Raw genomic sequence first — 22,912 nt, forward strand, 5'->3', positions numbered from 1 at the left:
ACTCCCTGAACAGTTGTCACTCTTGGATCTCACACGAGAACATATGAGCTCAGAGCTGCTGGAGGTGTTGATGTTCTCAGAAGTATTCTCCCTCCTCCTCCATCTTTCTCCATCTGCCAAGACCATGGTTACACCTACAACCTGGATGAGTAAGGGTGTCTGTGACCTCTTTGATGTGTCTATTCTCAGCCTCTGAGTGACAGGGACATGTCCTGTGTGGCTGGGACATAGACTGTCTGACCTAGAGGCTGCCTGGGGACAACCCCCACCCCATCACTACACAGCCTGAGAGCCACAGACTCCTGACTTCCCCCAGCCGCCCTCACTGCACGGTTCTGGCCACAAATCCCACTCCTGCACCAGCACTTGTACTGTCTTAGAGAGCAGAGGAAAGCTCAGCCCCCTGCACCACGGAGCCAAAGTGTTTGCCTCTCCTTTTCTAGGGCTTTCCCCACCTCATGTCCTCCTGGAGTCCTCCCCAGGCCCAGTTTGTCTGACACCTAGTGGCACAGAACCTAGGACCCACATTCCACCTCCCAGGGCAGCTTGTCCAGCCCAATACCCTGCTCCGGCCATGCCCCTCCCCCGTACCCAGATGGCAGGGGAACTGGATGCTGGCCAGCATCACCCCAGCCTCTTTTGCTGCCCCCCATCCTCTGGCCTTACGGCTCCTCCCGGACCTCTCGTGTATGCCACTCTACTGGGCCCTCAGCCCCGTGTACCTGTAGTGGGTAGGAGTAGGGGTGGGGGAGGGTGCTAACAGAACGGAACAGAGGTCTCTAGCTAGGACTCTGGGTGGCTCAGTCCCTGAGGACTGGCCTAACCTCTCACTGTCCCATAGCCTCCCACTTATTTCCATTTATTCATTTACGTTTATTTAGAGTCATTTGCAGAGAGTTAGAAAGATTGACAGTAATGAGGACGGGTGCAGTGGCTCATACCTGTAATCCCAGCACTTTGGGAGGCCGAGGCAGGTGGATCATTTGAGGTCAGGAGTTCGAGACCAGCCTGGCCAACATGGTGAAACCCCGTCTCTACTAAAAATACAAAAATTAGCCGGGTGGTAGCAGTGCACACCTGTAATCCCAGCTACTTGGGAAGCTGAGGCAGGAGAATCACCTGAGCCTGGGAGGCAGAGATTGCCATCAGCCAAGATCACCCCACTGCAAGATCACCTCCAGCCTGGGAGACAGAGTGAGACCTTGTCTCAAAAAAAAAAAAAGATTTATAGTAATGAATTATGATGTATAGATTTATAGTAATAAATGAATTATGAATTCTTATATAAAGATTATTTTTATACTTTCTGCAGCAAAAGGAAATTGTAATATTTGTACATGTCCAAGTGGGTAAAGATCATGCCTACGGCTAAAAAACAAGAGAGAAGAAAATTAGATAAATTAATCAATCCATAGATACTAATAACTCCCTCTTTAAATTCTACATGTATTTTTTGAAATTCTTGTTTTCTGTAGGCAAACACTATGTTGATTGTGTTTAATGTTAACACGAGTACACTCGTCTACATAAGTCTATAATAAGTAAGAAACTGACTTACAGGAAAGAGAATGGTGGTGGGGTGGGAGTGGAGAAGGGAGTCAGTGAGCAGGAGATCTAGAGGCAGGAAAATGTGGAAGATAAGCCACATTCAGGAAGGGAGCAATGACAGTCAACAGAAACAAGGTTTTAGAAAATAGAAGAGGCCTATCATCATGATGAAGGCTGAATGAGCTGTGAAAGAGAAGTTAAACTGGCTTCACAGCTGACAAAAGAGTAGTGCAGAGATAGCTACCTAGGGAAAGGACTGGGAAAAGAGGCAAATCTGAGACTGTCGAGAAGCCACCAAGGCAGTCCCTCTGACCAGAACAGGGGCCAGAGATCAAGTCTGAGGATCAAGGAATGAGAGGCAAGATGGCAGGTGGGAGAACAAGGTTAGGAAGGTGGGAAGGAGTGGAGAGAAAGGCCTCAAGTGGATAAAACTAGAGCACACCTTTGGGAAAGAAGTTTATTGGGAAATTTGGGAGAATAAGGGCCAGCTGGAAATGGGTTGGCCCTATCAAAGTTATTTCTCTCCATGGTTAAAGTTTCCAAACTATGGAGTTTCCTGACAGTTCATTAATTTGATGGAGTAGTGGAAGCTTTACCCATCCTTTGCTCCAAATCTCTGAATTTTTTTTTCTATGGTTCTGTCTTCTATGAAATTAAATTTGTAGACAACATTGAAGTTTAGAAATATACATTTTTTTCAGCTGGTTCCTTTGAAATTTTAAATAACAGCCTTGGTTTATATATGAAAATGCAGAACATACATATATATGTGCATATACATTTGCATACATGTATATGATTATATACATAGATATAAAATTAACAGAAAACTTGTTAAAGTTTTAAAAGACATATTAAAAGGATTTTGTTATGTAAAAATGCAAAGTAAATCCTTGAGGGTATGTTTCCATTTGATAAAAAATAATTTATTTTATCCTGTCATATGGAAAACAGCATATAGCTCTTTGGAAACGTGTTCATGTAATATTAAATCTAAAGCAAGTGTATGTAAATTGAGTCACACATTATCATTGAGTTCTGCATTAATTGAAGATGGGTTTACAAGGTAAAGACAGATCTTAGGATGCAATAACACCATGATAAAAAGTATTGAAAACTTAAGTGTTTAAAAGAAAATGACCATGAAATTGTTAAAACAATGATGCAGGACCTACATAAAGGAAAAGTGCAAATTTAGAGAGCGAATAAAGAGGACAAGAACACACTGAGTTTTAGTATGTTCCTGAATGGGAAAATGCAGGATTGGAATCTCTCCTTTAATTTAACAATAAAAAGTAAACCTAATAGAAGTCCCATTGCAATTTTTTTTTCCAGAAAAAAATGCCTATACAGAGACAACTCACAAAATTCTGTATACATTTTTTGGATGGAGGGGTCTACAAATCCTCAAAAGTCAATAAATGGACGTTTGTATAGAAAGCCCATAGAACTTCTGTTGGAGATGTACACAGATACAGATACAGAAAGATGTCACAATTAAATGAAAAACCCAAGTTAAAAAACAGCAAATAAAGGATGAGTCCATTTTTATTAAAATATATATTTATATGTATTCATTAAAAATTTTGAAGGATTACAACCAGTAATAATACTTATCTTTGAGTGGTGAAATCACAAGTGATTTCTATTCCCCCCCTTTTTTTTTTTTGCCAATGATCGCTTTTGTACAATGAATGCAAACTGTTTACAAAATAAAAATTTATAAAACTCTCACAACTCTCAGAGCAAAATTTTAAAAACTCAAAAGGTAAAATTCTAAAATATATTATATATTATAAAAATATATAATTTATAACTTTTCAAGTTACTTTACTTAAGCTACAGGAGAGAGATATACCATACTTGCTGTTAGGTTCTTGAAATGAACTCCACAGTGAAAACCCAAAGCTGTTCCTTCTGTTGCTTCCAGACGGGTTTGATTTGTTGATATGATCTAATTACTTATTTTATGGTCCTGCTTACAGTGGTTGGTGACTATTTCTGCGTTTGTTTATCCATCCTTTGTGCAGGCTATCAGGAACCAGGTGTTAGGCATTGATGTAATTTATTATTTCCATAAGTGCACATTTTCACACTGTGGGTTTTCTTTAAGTGGTAGAACCCATATAAAACTGTAATTAGAATAAACATTTGTTTCAGGAAGTCTTAAAAATATCCAGCTCTACACATACAAAAAGTTTTTCTGTGAAAAGCATACTGGGGAAAGCAAGGGAGAAATACAAATATTCTTGGTTGTGACCAGGGTTCCATTCTTTGTTTTACAGAATTTCCTGGCGCTCACAAAACCCAAAGAGCAAGGAACATTAACACTGAGAAAGCATTAAATAACGGGAAGAATAAAACAGTATGTTCGTGTTTTCACACTCAAAACTTTCTAATTTAGACGCAAGTACTTGGACTTCTGATGAAAGAGCTGTCTAGGCCAAAAGAATCCAACATATCAGCCATACTCCAACAAATGGAATTGCCATTTACGCCTCATCCTTTTTAAATTTGCTTTCGCTATGCATTCATTTGGTCTATTAGAACCCAAAACACTTAAACTTTAGGAGAATAAAATAATCATTAAAATACAGAAACAGCCCTGAGATGGAGACAGGCCTTTTTAATCATATGAGATAACTATTTCTTAAGAACTCAAATGCTTCCATAAACTACCCAAGGATAATTAATACAAGCTGTAGACCATGCTTTTAGTTTTGGTTTTAATATCTTCAAAATGTAGTGTCAGGACCAAAAACACTTTGTACCAAAGTGGAGAAATTTCATCTGTAGTGAATTATATTTCATGAATGATTTCAGAGATCTGATTTCTTATAAAATGCAAGACAGTCATTAATGACCTCTGGGATATTTAATCCACAAAGTTTAGGTTATCGCTTTATAGACAGTCATTATTAGAAGCTGGTAAGAAGGAGCTTAGGAGTCAAGAGATATGAATTCAGGACTAAGTTAGCAGATAATCTGTCAAAATTTTTTTTTTAAACTGCCCAATTACTTGGGCCTCTCCTCTTCAGGTGCAGTGAATTAATCATTTGGTAAATACTGATCATGACGAAGGATGTTTCTCAATTCTCAACCACTGGGACATTTTAGAAAAGGACTATATTTGAATTACATGGCTTCTGCAACATGTCCCTACGATGATTGTTTTCCACAGAGAACACAGAAAAAGTGCTTCCTCAGCCCACATTACCAGCAAACAAAATGAGCTGCGATGGCCAGGTAGGGATTGCAAAGATGAATTAAATTTGCTTAAATTAAATATAGGGCGAGTCTAACAAGACAGGGAACAAAAAATCAATAATATGCTATCTCATCTACATTTATTCAGAGTGTTTATTGACTGCCTATTGTCAACCAGATGTTGGGTATATAAATATGAATAAAACACATCCAAGTTTATCCACCTTAACTTCCCTTGGATTTTGGTCTTTGAAAATCTCTGAGGTTTTGTTAAGTGGTACTTTAAAAAAAAAAAAAAAGGTATAACTGCAAATATCAACTAATTGTTTTTAAGGCAAAACTATTCTTCTAATTATGCAAATAAAAATATAAACTCTGATCATATAAAACAAAGTTAAAATAGCATTGCAAATATTGCATCAGACATATTTATACAAAAAATTATTTGTTGTTTACTTGAAATTCAAATTTAACAAGGCATCTTGTATTTTTAGTTGCTAAATCTGGCCACCCTAAGCTGAAAGCCAGAAAGCCTGCAGGCATTCCATCTTTGAGCAGACCGGTGGGGTGCTCACTGCTGGGGTGTGTGGACCCAGGCATGCAGAAGGGCCTCGACAACTGCTCTCAGTCAATAACTCATTCACTAGTAATCAGTTGAAGCTAGGCCCAGTGCTGCTGCTCTTTTCTGAAAGGATAAAACGTACTGCAAGCATTGCCCACAGCATCTAAATGTTTCCCCACTAATAATATACTCCATTTTCAATTGATTTTAAAGCTAAACTGTTTAGAACCCTTAGGGGGCCAGAATTTGTGAAAACTGATTTTCTCAGGCAAGAATCCAACTTGATGGAAATCTTTGTAAGTCACATCACTTCTCTGTATCTGTTTACACATCTTTAAAATAAGGAAGCCAGACTTACGGCTTTGCTCATATTGATTCCTCCATCTGAAATGTTCTCCCTGTCCAGCTTTGCTTTTCTAAATCTTGTCTTGATTCACGAGTCTGCTAAAAGTCATCCCTGATATTCCCAGTCAAAAGTAATTTCTATTCCCTGCAATTACCCCGGCACTTCCCTTGTGACAGGTAGAATTTTGACTTTATATTATAGATATTCACATACTTGTCTCACTTACAAGACTGGAGGTCTCTGAAGCCAGAATCTGTCATTAATTCATCTTTGCAACCCCACCCCTCCATCCCAGCTCACTTTGTTTGCTGCCAATGTTGTGGGCTAAGGAAGTACCTTTTCTGTGTTCTCTGTGGAAAACAGCCTTTTAGTGGTATTTTGCAGAAGTCATTGGCTGAGCATTTTCTGATTCAAGACAGACTCTCTGAAATTTTGTGCTTTGTACTAATCTAAGCAGTAGCAAACAGGAGTAGAAATAGCTAAAGCAATGAAAATACTGTTGCATACACTCCTGAGATTGTGTAATTGCAGTAGGAAGTCTCTGCATTATGAAAGGCTGATTGGGGGCACTTACGGACTACACAGATAATCTACCTTTGCAATATAAGCAAGGATCAGCATTCAAATGAGAAAGCATGGCCAGTATGAGTGCAGAGCATACACCTGAGTCAGAAAAGGCAGAACCAGACCATGAAAGAAAAAGTACCTAAGCAAGAGTCACAAGAAACGCTACACTAGTAGAGAATTGGCAGCTAAAACTAGTCCAACACACTAAATTATTACAAATCTAGCTTGTATTGAATATTTATGAAAGTGAGTTTATGTCATAAAGTGCTTTTCAAGAAAAGAAAACTGAGAATGTTAAAAGGAGAATATTAAACTCAAACCTTTTTTTTTTGAGGTGGAGTCTCACTCCCTCACCCAGGCTGGAGTGCAGTGGTATGATCTCAGCTCACTGCAACTTCCACCTCCTGGGTTCAAGAGATTCTCCTGCCTCCGCCTCCTGAGTAGCTGGGATTACAAGCGCACATCACCACGCCCGGTTAATTTTTTTTGCATTTTCAGTAGAGACAGGGTTTCACCACGTTGGCCAAGCTGGTCTTGAACCCCTGACCGCAAGTGATCTACCTGCCTTGGCCTCCCAAAGTGCTGGGATTACAGGTGTGAGCCACTGCACCCGGCCAACTCAAACCTTTTATGTACAAACATTGTGAAACGTTTACTTTCCTAACTCAGCAAGGAAACATGATGCTTTGGAGTCTCAAAGCATCCCAGCTCAGCCAAGAAAGTTTTGGAAATGTGCCTAGGGAAGCCATGGGCAGGACAGGGTTACCCAGGAAGTCCCCAAAGAGGAACCTGTGTTTATAAGGTTTGGCATGAAGTGATCTCAGGGCTTCTTACCAGCCATCTGAGCTTCTAGTTGTGTAACTGCTCAGTGGAAGCTGCATGAGTAATGTTTCTGTGAAATAAGTGATACTGACTGAAACGAGAAGTCCCCTATGTATCTGCTATTCTTCTTTCGCTGATGACAATGAATGATGAAGCAACAAACTTTGGGAAAGTCAGACACTTGACCCAAAGGGTAGCTAATAAGAAAAATTAGGCTCTGTCCTGTGTTTCTTAGTAACAACCTCATAGGTTAGTGGCCCCATGATTACTTGAACTGTGAGGAATTTCATTACTGGCATGAACACATGAGTTTTATCAGCTGTGGTCACTTCTACATAAACTGTCTGATATTAAAACAAGCACTGGTTAATATACTTCTAACACACCAAAAATGAGTCAAAGACAGTGGGTGGATATTTACTTTATGCACCTATTCTCTGTCTTAGTAGAAGTAAGTCTTTAGAATGAAAAGGGTGATACGTTTCTCTACCAGAGGAGACAAGAGTCCTTTTCTTGCCTACTATTGGATATCCCAGAAAATATCATTTCTATATGACATACTCAGAATGAGGGAACAACAGTGAAGAAAATCCAGCATTCCAGACAGGCCTTAGTTTCTGATACTGAACAACACCCGCCAATTCTAGAATACTGCTTGCATTTTGCCACATAAACTCCTTAGAAGGATTTAAATTTATTTATTTATTTATTTATTTTGAGACGGAGTCCCGCTGTGTCGCCCAGGGTGGAGTGCAGTGGCCGGATCTCAGCTCACTGCAAGCTCCGCCTCCCGGGTTTTTACGCCATTCTCCTGCCTCAGCCTCCCGAGTAGCCGGGACTACAGGCGCCCGCCACCTCGCCCGGCTAGTTTTTTGTATTATTATTTAGTAGAGACGGGGTTTCACCGTGTTAGCCAGGATGGTCTCGAACTCCTGACCTCGTGATCCGCCCGTCTCGGCCTCCCAAAGTGCTGGGATTACAGGCTTGAGCCACCGTGCCCGGCCAAGGATTTAAATTTAAGTTACCACTGTAAACCTCACACCTTTATGGCTCAGGAGTCACAAAAAAGCAGATTTGGAGACAGACCAAACAGGATTCAAATTCTGACTATGCATCTGGTTAGCTGAATGTTATTTGCCTCATGAAGTTACTGGGAAAATTATATTAGACTATGTATATAAAATGTCTAATATAAAATGTCTAATCCAATGCCTACTGGCAAACGCTCAATAAATGGCATTTATTTATACCATAATTATTAACATTTGCTGAATGATTTGATTATAACATGAAAAACATTATGAGGTAGAGAATATTTCATGTCTGTGCTTTAATATAATTTTAAATATCTTCATTTTGCCTGATCATAAAGTAATGCATGTTCATTGCAAAAAGTTTAGAAAATAGAGAAGACAGGCTGGGCGCAGTGGCTTACACCTGTTGTAATCGTAGCACTTTGGGAGCGCAAGGTGGGTGGATCACTTGAGGTCAGGAGTTTGAGACCAGCCTGGCCAATATGATGAAACCCCATCTCTACCAAAAATACAAAAATAAGCCAGGTGCAGTGGTGCACACCTGTAGTCCCTGCTACTAGGAAGGCTGAGGCAGAAGAATCGCTTGAACGCAGGAAGTGGAAGTTTCAGTGAGATTGCACCACTGCACTACAGCCTGGGTGATCGAGTGAGGCCCTGCTGCAAAAAGAAGAAAAGAAAAGAAAATTTAGAGGACAAAAGATTACTCCACCCTGGAACCCAGAGATAATACTGTAAACTTTTGGTGTTTATCTTTCCAGACTTGTTTGCAAACACACATACACACATATATTTATCATCTATGTACATAGCATATACATACATGTGTATTTTTCATCACAAAAGTGAGATCATAATGTAATATTTTATAAAACTAACAGTATAGTTTGGACATATTCCCAGATCAATATGTAGATACATGTGTATATACTTAGATAAACATGCATATTATTTATATATGTATGTCTTCATTGACATGGATAACGGTTGCATTATGTTCCATAAATGTGCCATAACCCAATTCTCTATTATACATGGTTTGTGACAAATATCTTTGTACCTGTGTCCTTAGGGACAAATTTCTAGGAGTAAAATTGCTGGACCTGAAAGCATACCCAGTGAAAGAGTTTGTATAAATGCTTTTCAGGGCTGCCCAGTAAGTGGTAACATGCTAAAAATTTTATATAGGACTTGCCCCAGGCCTCAGGAACAGGCTTCCCTGTCTGTCACTGTCCCATTCACTCCACTAGCTGTGTAAGAGCTCATCATACCCTCACCAACTCAGGGTATCATCACATTTTTCATTTTTACCAATAAGGTTGGCCAAAAATTGCACCTCATTTTAATTTGCATTTCTTTGATAATTAACCAGCTGTTTCTTGATGGTTGCTTGCTTTCTCCAAACTTATAGGAAAAGTTAGACTATCAGGGAACACAAGAAAAAGTGACATGCAGGAAAAAGAGGAAACATGTGGCTGCAAATTTCAATTTGGGGTTTCAGACTAAATAGAAAAGCAAGTATACAGTCCTGTACTCTGCCCAACACATGCTAGTTGACTGATCTAGAAAGCACACTGATGAGCAAAGCAGGTGAGAAGCTCTTATAGTAGGAGGTGGGCTCATGAAAAAGAAGGGGAAATCTGATTTCTCCAGGAAATTGTGGAAATGATACAACAGGCAGTAGCTACCTTGATTGTAATAATGACAAAGTTTTGAGGATGTGGCAAAAGTCATAAGTATGCTCAGTTAATGATAAACACAGTGGGAACCAGTGGGGAAATTGGGTTTGAAGGATGGGAATGAGAATAAAGAGTACTTTGAGGAATAGAACAGAAAAATATGCAGTCTTAAGTAATCACTGAGTTTAGCTTCTTAGAGTTAGGTTTCTAGAACTAGGACAAATTATTTGCTAGGCCAATCAGGGCAGGCTGAGACCAGTCCTTGGGCTGTCTTGGGGAATGTTTGTCTTTTTGCCTGTAAGGATACAAAGGCAGGCAATACAGCCAAGCTTCTACAAAAGAGCCTGTGAACACCAGAGGGGAAGGTGAATGCTCAAGCTAGGGTTAATATGAAGAGGACATGAGAGATAGTTTCATGAGGTATCTTATATTTTATCTTGGTGTGCTTTTGCTGTAAGTTGGATGTATACTGTGGACACAAATTCACGTGCTAGTTGGGGTCAATGCTCCGATACGTTGTGCCCAACTAGAAGGCTCTGCCAAATTACCATTTTTTAATAGGTGTAAAATTTAAAAGAAGTAGAATTTATCCCAATGCTTAGCTGAATAGGAAGATAATACCATTTCACAGACCAATGAATAACACGAATTATTCTTGTTCCATTTGGAAGCATTGTCTACTTTATCAGCACTAGGAAATCCTATACTGGGGTTCCTTAACAAAATGAAAACTTTGGATTTTTCTTACAAGTTCTCAGATCTTTATCTGAATGTCAGAGGGACAAGTATCCATAGGGTACTGAGAAGAGAGCTAAAGAATAAAAGCAAAAATGTCTAATTCTAGACTTGGTGGCCGTTCTGAGACAGCATAGGTTTGCTTTGACGTTGCCTATGGACAATTCTTAAAACATGTCGTTTATTTTCATTTTATTTTTTAAAACTTGATCTATACAGACAGTTATTTGGATAATTTTCTTTCATTAAGTTCTTTGTGCTCCTGATCTTTATTGCTCATTTTTTATATAGTCATTTACTTGTCTTAATTTTAATTTTTCTCAATAGCAGAAGCCATGCTTACTCATACAGTTTTTCTAGGTAGGCACCAGGCTTTGTGATGCTTCTGCTTCTTTGACAGCTCTAACAAAGTACTGCTGGTGCCCAATAATCCTCAGGGACTGATAATTAAAGCCCCAGGACAGATCCAAATCTCTATTTTTCACAAGCCCAAGGAATCAAATAGGAGGAGAAATCTCAATACCTCCTCTTCCAAGTCTCAGGGTATGAACCTAAGACAAACTGTTCTCTCTGAAATCTCTTTAGCCTACAGGTTTGTAAGCAAATGAGATAAATGAGAAGATACACCCAAAGGTTAAGTTCTTCACTCAAACAAAAATTTGGCACCACCTCCTACCTCAAAACGAAGGAAAACAAAACAAGCAAGCAAACGAAATTCTTCTCACTATCAACAATAACAACAAATCTCAATTCATCTTGTCCATTTATAAGACTGTGTGATATTCACAATTTCATAAAACATTTGAGTACTTTTAGTACAACTATTATACAGATGTTGAAATGCTAAATTCAGAAAATGGAAAACAGGAGGTTTCGTTGACATGTCCAGTTTTGAAAGAACGGAGAGTTCAAAATAAACAACTAGGCAGTACCTGAAAGAAGCATTAAGGTATTAAAATAAAGTATCCCTGCTGAACTTCTACAGGGAGATGCAGAGAATTCCAACTGGCATGAATCCTGAAGAAGAGGGTGAAAGAGAAAACAGGGGCCTGGATTCCACATCTCGATGTTGGACATAACATTTACAAGTCCCCTGTAAAGTCATCTAGGGGAAAAAGTCTTTGCCAGCCTCACTCAAGCCCAAAGTGGCTGTCTGTCTTTCACTTCTGGCATGTTTCTCATGCACTCAGATATGAGTATGGGCATATACATGTGGCTTTCTTCTTCCTGTCTGTCTGTATCTTTTAGAAAGTCTACAATGAGTACATATTACTTGTCCACTTATATATATTACATCATATAAATATACAGACATTTGCAAATTTTTTTAGAAAATCATCACTTTATTTTAAATAAAATGTAATGTTTATGCATCAGCTCTTTTTATGATTCAGGCTGCTAATTTACTTTTGAATTTCCAAATATCTTAAAGGTTTTGGCAAACATCTCCTATTCAGGGAGTGTGTGGAACTCTGTTATGGTTAAGAGTGTGGACAGTAAGATGCAAAGCAAATAGCTCCAGTTTGGAAGCATTTTATGGACATACCATTCTGGCAATTTATAGTTTTTGTTTTGTTTAGCCTTTTAGATATACAGTCTTATATCAACTGTCTAAGAAAATTACCACTTTGAAATAACTAACAATATACAATATTACAGTCCAAATATACAAAAATAATACAAATATTAATGATGAAAATAATCTGAAGATTCCAGAAGCAGATGTAATTTAGATTTCAAAACCAACTACATATAATGCACAATAAGTTGGTATATGCCAAGGGAGAAACATTTGTTTTTAATTAGCTGTGAAATTTAGTATAAAAGTAGAGTAAGAAAAACATTTTTTTTCCAAGGTTCATTAATTAAATGAAACAATTTTTTTTCTGTCACTTGGAGGTGTAAAATCAGCAAGTGACATTAATTCTTTTAAGAATGACCTTTAATTTTCTGTAGAAATTTTAGTAAATACAGCCAGGTAAAAATAACAACAACAACAAAAAAATCACTTGTAATCCCAGTAACAATTTTATAGTTTTTTCTTCTGGCACTTTTTCTTCCTGTGTGCATGCATGAGTGTATGTTCTAAAGAGAGACATTAAAACATGATTTGCTTGTTTTCCAGTAGAGAAGCTTGAAAAGACATCTATAAATGAAATAGATTCTTCAGCAATAATAAAAATTGTATCAAGGAATCGTAGTAATAGTAACAGTTAACAACGATGGGGCGCTTGTGGGCCAGGCATTGTGTTCAGTACATAACACGAATTATCCTGTCAATCCTCCTAAGAGCCTTAGATGTGGGTGCCATTACTACTCTCACACAGAAGATAAGTAACAGATGCATGGAGATGATATAATTGCTCATGTATGATGAAAAGATTGAGGACTACAGAATAGGCATGACCATCTTAAGATAGCTAGTCTCCTTAGACTAGGAGAGTCAAGATAAGAATTCAAGCCTCTTAACTCTAAGTCCATCTATATAAAAGTTCCCTGCCTGATCTTAGTGACTAAATAGCTCAGAAAATACTTACGGCAAAATTCTGAATATTTCCGGTAATTCCTCAGTCATTCATCCTCAAGAGCTGAAATCCACAAGGCCTAGCCCCCAGTGGATACTAAATCAATGATACAGAAGTGATTTCTATCAACAGAGGCTGGTCCTGGGGACCCCGAGTAGAGAGCCATGTGATTTGAAATGAACGGTTCATGAAAGAAGCCAGAGGGGACCTGAGGGCCAGGCAGAGTATTCATTAATTCATGCAACAAATATTTACTGAGAGACCATGTGCCAGGTACTGCTTTAGGTTCTGGGGCAGGCACCGTGGTGAACAACTTAGACAAAGTCCCAGTCCTCATCCAGTGAAGCAAGGAGAGATTGACAAAGGACAATGAAACATATTCCTGCTGCTATAAAGGAAAATAACTCTGTATACAAAGGGTAACAAGTGACAGGGGAAGGTATATTCTAGATAAAGTGGCCCAGGAAGGTCTTTCTGATATGTGACATTTGAGCAAGGAAGTGAGGAGGGCATTTTCAGAGAGAAATGGTGAGGAGACTAGAATGAAAGAGATGTTTGCAGGGAATGAGGTCTTAGCAGTTGACACAAGCTAGGACATCTGGGGCCTTTGCAATTGGGGCCTGGGTCATGGGAGGGGTTCTGAATAGTGAGGTGTAGTTAATATCATTTGAACAGTTTCATCCATAATTACAAGAAATTAGGCACAAGCTTTCTTGAGATTTTTCTTTTTTTTTTTTTTTTTTTTTTGAGATGGAGTCTTGCTCTTGTTGCCCAGGCTGGAGTGCATTGGCACAACCTCAGATCACTGCAACCTCCGCCTCCCGGGTATAAGTGATTCTCCTGTCTCAGCCTCCCGAGTAGCTGGGATTACAGACACCCTTCATCATGCCCGGCTAATTTTTGTATTTTTAGTAGAGACGGGGTTTCACCATGTTGGCCAGCCAGGTCTTGAACTCCTGACCTCAGGTGATCCACCCACCTCGGCCTCCCAAAGTGCTGGGATTACAGGAGTGAGCCACCATGCCCGGCCAAGATTTTTCATTTTCTAATGAGCAGTCTATATAGGACAGAGTTCAGTCGTGTTTCAAACAATCTTCAATAGATTGTTCAGACTCTTTTGTAGGCCTTTCTCTCTCTCTCTCCTTCTCTCTCTCTCTCTCCACTCTCTATCTCTAGGTCTACTTCTCATCCTTGAGGTACATAGTTTCCTGAAATCCACTCCTCCTACCTTTACAGTGAAGATTCTTGCAGACTGCAATCTAGAGGGCTTATCATGCCATATAACTTGTGGAGGATGAGTCATGATTTTGAAATGTTTTTAATAGTGGGTTTATAACTAAAACCACTTTGGAGGCCAGTGACAATAAACTGAATATAAAAAGGATAAAGCACTATTGGTCCAAAATTAAGTATTGACAAGAGACTGTCCCTAAAAGACTGGTTTGGTATCTAATTTTCACTAGGACTATATTAACTCAAATACTGCAGAATATTTATTTATTTTATTTGTTTCTTTTCATTTTAAAAATAGCTTGAGGATCACATTGCAAGACATATAGTCATTGGGATGGTATATCTCAAATTATATGAGATGGTCTTAAAAAATTATTCTGTCTTATGTTTTTTGGAATAAGTTATCAAATTTTAGGCTCAAGAGAGCCACTATACCTGTAGTTGAAATTTGTTCAACTTCAAACATATTGAGGAACTAAATCAAATTAAACTTTTATTAGATTAGCCAATAAAAAATTTGAATTGCAACTTGAGTATGGTGGAGATGGCTTCTCCTAGAGTCACGTTTAAATGCTAACTTTCAAAGGATGAGAGCATTGATGGGTGTTTTGTATGTCACTTCCCATATGAAGTCTTTCCTCTCTGTTTCCTGCCCTTCACAGAACACTCCTTCTCCTCCATCTCTACCAGCTGTCTATCACAGCAGGTGGGCATCAGCAATGAGCATGTGTGTCTGGATATCTCACCCTCTCTGTGGCACACCACCCTCCTGCAGGATTATTTAATTTGTCTCTGAGCCTCCCAGCTCCTAACACAGTGTCCAACATCGTCCTGTTAGTACTCAATCAGTATTTATCCACTGGAAAAAATGAATACAGGTATAAATTTGTTTGATAAATGAGCGTTTAAGACTCTTCCTTTAGGCATATTTATTTGCACTTAAATAGAAAGCTTGGACATCAATGAAGCTTTTATTAGTACAAATATGTTCTTTTGAAACAAATTCTATGTGGGTTTTATAACACTATGCATTTGGTTTTAAACTATATTTAGTCTTAAATTATTTAATGTTATAATTACTTTTTAAAAGAAATGCCCCAAACAGATTGGATTTGGAGTATGAGAAAAAGGACAGAACCACAGGAGACTTCTAACTTTCTGGCTTGGGCAACAGTACAGCTTGGAGAGACATTGACTGATAGAAGATACAGTGGTAGAGACCAGGTCTAGGGAAAAATGGAGAGGAATTCAGTTTGGGGCATGTTGAGTTCAGAGCCAGCTGTGAGGTAGAGCTCCTTTTCTCTTCGTTGTTAAATATCCAATGAATGGAATATCTAATTTTATGTAAAAATGCACCGGGGAGGAGATGTGGTGATTGATGTGGCTAAGTAAAAGGATGAATTCAGTTGGCAATCCACCTATAGTAAGCTTGCATGTAGGAAGATTATGATCCTATGGATACTAATTGATAGAGTTTGGCTGTGTTCCCACCCAAATCTCATCTTGAATTGTAGTTCCCATAATCCCAATGTGTCATGAGAGGGACCTGGTGGGAGGTAATTGAATCATGGGGGTGTTTACCCCCATGCTGTTCTCTTGATAATGAGTAAGTTCTCACGAGATCTGATGGTTGTATAAGGGGCTTTTCCACTTTTGCTGGGCACTCATTCCATCCTGCCACCGCAAGTAGAAGGTACCTACTTCTCCTTTGCCTTCCGCCATGATTGTAAGTTTCCTAAGGCCTTCCAAGCCATGCTAAACTGTGAGTCAATTAAACTTCTTTCCTTTATAAATTACCCAATCTCAGCAGTTCTTTCTAGCAGTATGAAAACAGACTAATACACTAATTATTACATACCTCATGTTAAATCAGAAGAATTTCCAAACTGGCTCTTGGTCTTGACCTCAGTATTATACCAACTAAGTACTAGTCACCTCAAAATTTAAATCATCACTTTTAACCTTCCTCTGAAGTTCCAGAATTCAATCTGTGTATTTCTTCATCACACAAAAAATTGAGCCTTTATTATCTTTCCTTTCCCATTTTTTCCACCTCTTGATAACCTGTTTTACAGGCATAAGATGTCGCTATTTTCCCTTATTTACCCCTTTGATATGTGAAACCATCACTTCTATTGATTCTTCATTAACAAGATCTCTCAGACTTTTCTCTTCTCTGTCCTTATTGTCACCACTCAAGTCTCTTCCTTCATCGTCACTCGAAACTGATTATAATGTTTTTCTGATTTCTCACTCCAGTAAATTCTGTCCAATTCTACAAGAGCAGTAATCTTAAAAAAGACTTCATCACATAAATTCTTTCACAGTCACCCTACTAAAGTTGCAACTCCTGTTTTATTTTTCCCTTTTCAGCTTCTGCAATCTGAAATGCCCTATATTTTAGTTATCTTGTGTACTGTCTCTCTCTCCACAAGAATGTAAGCTCAATGAGGACAAGAACGTTATTTTGTTTATTCCTATATTTCCCGCACCTAAAACAGTGCCTAGCACAAGAAGAGAGCAAAATAAACGTTTATTAAATGAATGAATGGATTTCATACTCTCAGACCACAATTTGTTTCCTTGATACCATTAAAGAAGATACCAGCTCCTCTGCATATGGTATTCATAACCCATCATGAGGTCACCATTCATCTGTCTAGTCCTATTCTTCAATTCCTCCATGAGAACCTCAGGCTCCTGCCAGGTCAGTTTCAAATCAGATTCTCATCAATTAGTGTTTGCTATATGCAAGTTCCTATCTTGGTCTCCTGCTATTCTTTACACTCCTTACCCCACCTTGCCCACCCTCTCACATTCCCTTTCAGAACCTTTGTTAGAAGGGTGCCTTCTTCCTCTTATCCTTTAGAAATTTTTCAGCTTACTCCATGGGTGAAGTCTTCAGTGACTTCCCTCATTTCTGAATTCCTACAGAATTATTTCGCTTTTTATTATTACAGATAGTGAGTAAATAATGTATTAACTATATGTAATAAACTGCTATTAAATTTTTTAAACACAGAACTGAAAAGAGTGCATAGATCTCATTTGGTTTAACGCTCTCACTTTACACATAAGAAACTTTAAGTCTGCAGAGTCATTAAAAAACTAATATGGGTAGAATTAAAACTAGAATTAAAGTTAAAATTATCAGTGTCCATTTATTCTCTCCATTAATATATTCCTTCATTCTGTGTTTTATATATACATATATATGTGTATGTATTTGTGTGTATATATGTGTCTGTAAGTTTTCCTCAATAAAACTGTAACTCCTTGGAATTATTTTTTTGTATCCTATACCTCTAACCCTCCACCAAAGCACCTATTAAAATGATTAGTGTCTAGTAGGTGCTCAATAAATTCAGTTTGAAGGATTAACTGCATGAAGACCTCTTTTTCTGTCAGAAAAGGATCCAGATGTTTGGAGGTATCCAGACACTTTGGGACAAGAGTTAATGAAGTCCAATTCAATTTCATCTTGGAAGTAAAATGTTGCTAACAGAAAATATTTTACTCGCTTAGATTTGGGTCAGGATACAATGCTTCCAAGCCTAGCTAAAGATCTACAGGTTTATTGTTTTAACAAAGAAACAATTGTGTATGTGTTTAGAGACTCAATCAAAATCAAATCTTCACCGAATAAGTTCTGTATACATTAACTCGGCTATACAGCCTTTATCCAGCTGTCTCTCTTCAAATATACCCAGTCACCCCCCTTCCCCCGCAAAACGATGTAAACTAAAAATATCATAATAACTGGAGGCTGACATCTGAAATCCTCTTAAATTAAAGCATCCAAGTCCATGCAACAAATATTTACATTAAGCATAGAAATGTTGGGAAATGGCTCAAAAAATTTGTTAGGGCTAGTCATTAACAGACATCTCCAAACTGCTCAATTCATACTAGATAAAACGTCATATCTACTAAGTATCTGTTTTCTGATATTCTTCAGAGAATGTCTGATGGTAATATCCTTATGTCATGCCAATCAACATAATCCTGCAGGAATCTGCAGGACAAAGAAGTAGAAGAGGGTGAGAGCAATTCTGCCACTGTGTCCTGACAAGCTCTGGCATACATACTCTCTCCAGCACCATCATCCCCCTCCTGCCAGCCTCCTGGAGAGTTTGGGTGCAATGAGAGGACTGAAGCTGATTCACATTCCTGAACAAATATCCAGGGGCTCTAGAACACAGAGCAGTACAGACTAATGGTGTTAAACAGCAGCGGCACTTTAGGGGTAAATTTTAATTTATGTCTTTCATTTTAAGATGATAAAAGACTCTTAAGTCTGTTGAAGTGTAGGTTGAACTAATGTTCAATCTAAGTAATTATGGAAAAACATAATGATAACAATTTAACATAAACAATAAGAACAAAACACTTTGTCTGAATAATCCGCACTGTCAGTCGTGAACAAGTGCCAAATTTACTACTTTTGTGAAACCCTATGGTTTGCTTTGGCAGGGCGATTTTCGCTTGCAACATTTGTTCTCCCTAATGGCTACTCAGAAATCACTAATAAGACACAATGATACATAGCACACTTCTCTTGACAGCAGACAAGTCATTTCATTGGGAAATGCTGAAGTTTTTTTAGCAGCACATGAACTAGTTTTACATGATTCCTGAGCTCAAAAGTAATTATTGCTATCTCTGCATTCTCATTGTATTTTGTTTCTATCTTCTCATAATGTTTATATATCACATCATTACTTGTGCTTATGTCTGTCATCACCACTAAATTATGAGTTTCTTGAGAGCAGGATCTAGGTTTTGCTCATATCTGTGCCCTACTCAGGGCCTAACAGAGTTTTGTGAATACTAGATAATGAGTGTTAAATTAACGAACAAACAAACCAATTGCACAAAAAACTACTGGCAACCCTGCAGACTGTCTATCGAATCTGTTGAGGTTGACATTTGTATATTTCTTATCTACAGGTCAACAGAAATCAATCCAGGATCTAAAAGTCCTTCAGTATTTCAATCTGTTGTCACAATTTTAGTTTTCATTCTATCCCCCAAACTCCTGTGAAAGAAAAATGTGATTGTTATTTGACTGTTATACCTTCTAAACAGAAAAATTCAGTTATGGAATAAATGGCAAGTTAGTAAAAGATATAATATAAATATTATACAATTTAAGAATCATAAAGAAGATGTAACAAAATTTGCTCATTCTTATTGCATATGCTTTATTGCATTTTTCTTTTGTTAAATTATAATCTGTGGTCATTCCTTGAGAAAGGATCTGGGGTGGTATTCTTTCAGTCTGAAAGTTTGCATGTCTACAAAATGCTTTTTTTCATCTTCACATTTGAATACAAATTTGGCTAGATTCAGAAAAATACATTTAAAGTACTTTTTGTTTGTTTCCTTAGCACTAGATGTTCTTGTTTTCAGAATTGTTGATGAGGAGTCTGCTCTAAATCACATTCTTGATTTAGAGAAATTTTTTTTCCTCTCTGGTAACTTTCGTGATTCTTTTCTGTATTTTGTGGCTGTAAAAATTTTCTACAATAGGACTATATAGCTTAGCACTTGGTAGCTTTTCATTCTGAAGTTGCATGTCTTTTTTTTTTAGTTCCAGGAAATTCTGAGATATTATTTCTTAACTGTTGGCTCCTCTGCATCATCTCTATTTTCTTCTCACCAACACCTATTCATCAGATATTGGTAAATATAGAGCTAATCTCTATGACACTTTTCTTTTAACCTATCCCTTTATCCTTTTATCTCATATTCTGGAAGAAATCCTTAGCCCTGATCGTCCTAGCTCACCAATTTGCCCCTCGGCTTTTGTATCCTGTTATTGAGCCATCTGTTAAGTTCTTAGCAACAACAGCTTTTTTTTTTTTTTTCATTTCCAAGATTTCCCCTTGATTTTGCTTCATAAAAGTCAACTCTTGTTCTTGTTTCATAGATGTAATACCATATTCTATTTCTCTAAAGATATTAATCACCTTGGGTAATGTTTAGTTCTAAGGCCCTACGGATTACACAATCTTCTTGTTCTTACCCTTCTCAGACTTTTGGTCTCATATTTCTAATTCCAGCCACTCCTGAACCACGGGCTCATCTTTCCTGGACTCTCAGGTATCTCAGCTTGGGCAGCCGGTCTGGGATGAGGGGCTGAAGCAGCTGCTGGTGCTGGAGCTACTTCTTATTTTTCTTTTTCTTTTTTTTTTTTTTTTTTGAGACGGAGTCTCGCTCTGTCGCCCAGGCTGGAGTGCAGTGGCGCGATCTGGGCTCACTACAAGCTCCGCCTCCCGAGTTGACACCATTCTCCTGTTTCAGCCTCCTGAGTATCTGGGACTACAGATGCCCATCACCAGGCCCGGCTAATTTTTTTGTATTTTTAGTAGAGACGGGGTTTCACCATGTTAGCCAGCATGGTCTGGATCTGCTGACCTCGTGATCCGCCTGCCTCGGCCTCCCAAAGTGCTGGGATTACAGTCATGAGCCACCGCGCCCGACCGTTTCTTCTTATTTTTCGTGAGAATAGGGTATGGATAAATAGAGCTGAGGACAGCAACTGGTCTTCAGAGTTTCTCTGGGCTCTCTGTCAGCTACCTAGGGCCCTTCCCTGTCTCTCCATCCTCAACACTGCAGAAGAGGAGTGCTCAGGGGTTCACAGGACAAACTGCCCCCACTACAACAGCTCTACCAAATGCTCATTGGCTGTTCCTAGTCCTCTCTTGCTCCAGGGCTCCACACTTCCAGATGTGAAGCCATTATTATGCTGCCCCCATGCCTTCGTCTATCCTTTTCTCTTGCCCATCTCAAGTCCCACCTCTCAGTCCCTCAGGAATTCCTTGAGATCTCTAGACCATCAAGAAGTCTGCTTCCTGTTTTTAGGTATGACGAGAGATCCATGTGTTTATCCCAGTGCTATAATTCTCTAGATTTGGTACAATAGAGGGAACCTGCAGCACACTCAGTCTGACATACTGAAACCACCACATTCAAAACCTTACCCTTAAACTAAGCCTCCTGAAAAACATACAGGATACACAGGAATTCGCAGAAACACTGGTACTGATTTTGTTTTCTTTTTTTGAGATGGAGTTTCACTCCAGGCTGGAGTGCAATGGCGCGATCTTGGGTCACTGTAACCTCTGCCTCCCGGGTCAAGTGATTCTCCTGCCTCAGCCTCCTGAGTAGCTTGGATTACAGGCATGTGCCACCACGCCCAGCTAATTGTGTATTTTTAGTAGCGACGGGGTTTCTCCATGTTGATCAGGTTGGCCTCGAACTCCTGACCTCAGGTGATCCATCCACCTCGGCCTCCCAAAGTGCTGAGATTATAGGTGTGAACATTGGTACTGATTGAATATGTTGCTTTTAGACTCAGTTTCCCCCTTCCCCTATTTGACTCTGCATCACAAGAAACTACATGCCTCGACTTTTTTAGCAACTGGCTTCTGGGTAACTTCAGCCAACAGGAAGCACTGGTGGAAGACTGAAAGGAGGATGTGAGAGAAGCCAAGGATGTCCCTTTGGATGGTGTCTCAACTAGCACCTGTGGCTCTTCAATGGCTGCAGCTGCTGTCAGACAGCACCCAGTATGGTCTAGTTTCTGCCTGTCAGCTCCTGCTCGTAGGTTCTGGTATCATCACCTTCTCCTATTGTCCCTGCAATCCTAGGGGCATAGAGGCTCCTGCTGTTACTGATCTCTGGGGTGTTGCTTCATTTCCTGTTTAGTTTCTCAGCAAAACTGTCCCCTGGCAATCAATTTCCTATATTAAATTCCTTTTGTTAAAAGGCCTAGAGTGGTTCTGTTTTCTTGACTGGATCCTGACTTGTAGATCAAAATTCTGAAGAGACCTTTTCAAAGACAATAATTGGTAATTCCCTTCTTTGAGGGGAAAGGAGCACCATAGTGAAGATAGTCTGAGGTTAGTGTTCTCAATATCTACGATATCCCAAGTTGTTTGAAGAAACGACATAAAACTTTTTTTTTAACTTGAATTTTTGGCAATATGCTTCCCCTTAATTGTAAATATGCCACAAAGCAGTCTTGCAAGAAAAGCCTTAGGGGCCTATCATATTATTAAATACAGTGTTCTGGAATTAGGAAACGCTATCCCACAGGAGTGAAAGCTTTGACTATAACAGAAACCTTGCTGAGGCTTCTCAAGCTTTAGACCTACCTCAGGGGCAGCTATGAAATAGTTTAAAGACAATTACTTTTATTCTCTTTCTTATTTACAATTTTCTTCATTAAGGGAGTGTTAGCTGAAATTATAGTATATCTTTAGAAAAGTCCTATGTAGCTCTATTTCTCATTTGGAAATAGAGAATGACATGGCCTTCAAAGTCTGGCCCATTCTTACTACCCAATACGTGCTTAATAAGCAGCACAGAAACAAGAAAGCCCACTGTGATCAGAGAGAGACTGAGAGCCACATTGTACCACTGATATGCCATATGGCTGCAAATCTAAAGGCTCTGAAAGATGCCGCAGTTGTATAAAGCCCTGAATACCTGCTTTCATTCCCAGTTAGAGTGTTTGAGCTATAATATATGGGCCATCCATTTATTAAAGGAGAGAGCTTACTTTGGCATGGGATAAATTGGTGCTTGTAGTAAGATGCTGTTTAATACAAAGGATGTCTCTTGAATTCCTTTCAGATCTGAGACCCACA

The 22,912-nt window shown here is 38.8% G+C and overlaps 2 protein-coding genes across 4 annotated transcripts in view; one reads left to right on the forward strand and one right to left on the reverse strand.

Annotated features, from left to right (window-relative positions):
- Window positions 1–22,912, forward strand: part of DAAM2 (dishevelled associated activator of morphogenesis 2) — a 979,794-nt gene that overhangs the window by 631,935 nt on the left and 324,947 nt on the right. The window lies entirely within an intron of this gene.
- KIF6 (kinesin family member 6) overlaps window positions 1–22,912 on the reverse strand; it is a 381,700-nt gene that overhangs the window by 207,168 nt on the left and 151,620 nt on the right. The window lies entirely within an intron of this gene.

Source organism: Macaca thibetana, chromosome 4 (genome assembly GCF_024542745.1).
Source record: "Macaca thibetana thibetana isolate TM-01 chromosome 4, ASM2454274v1, whole genome shotgun sequence".
NCBI lineage: Eukaryota > Metazoa > Chordata > Mammalia > Primates > Cercopithecidae > Macaca > Macaca thibetana.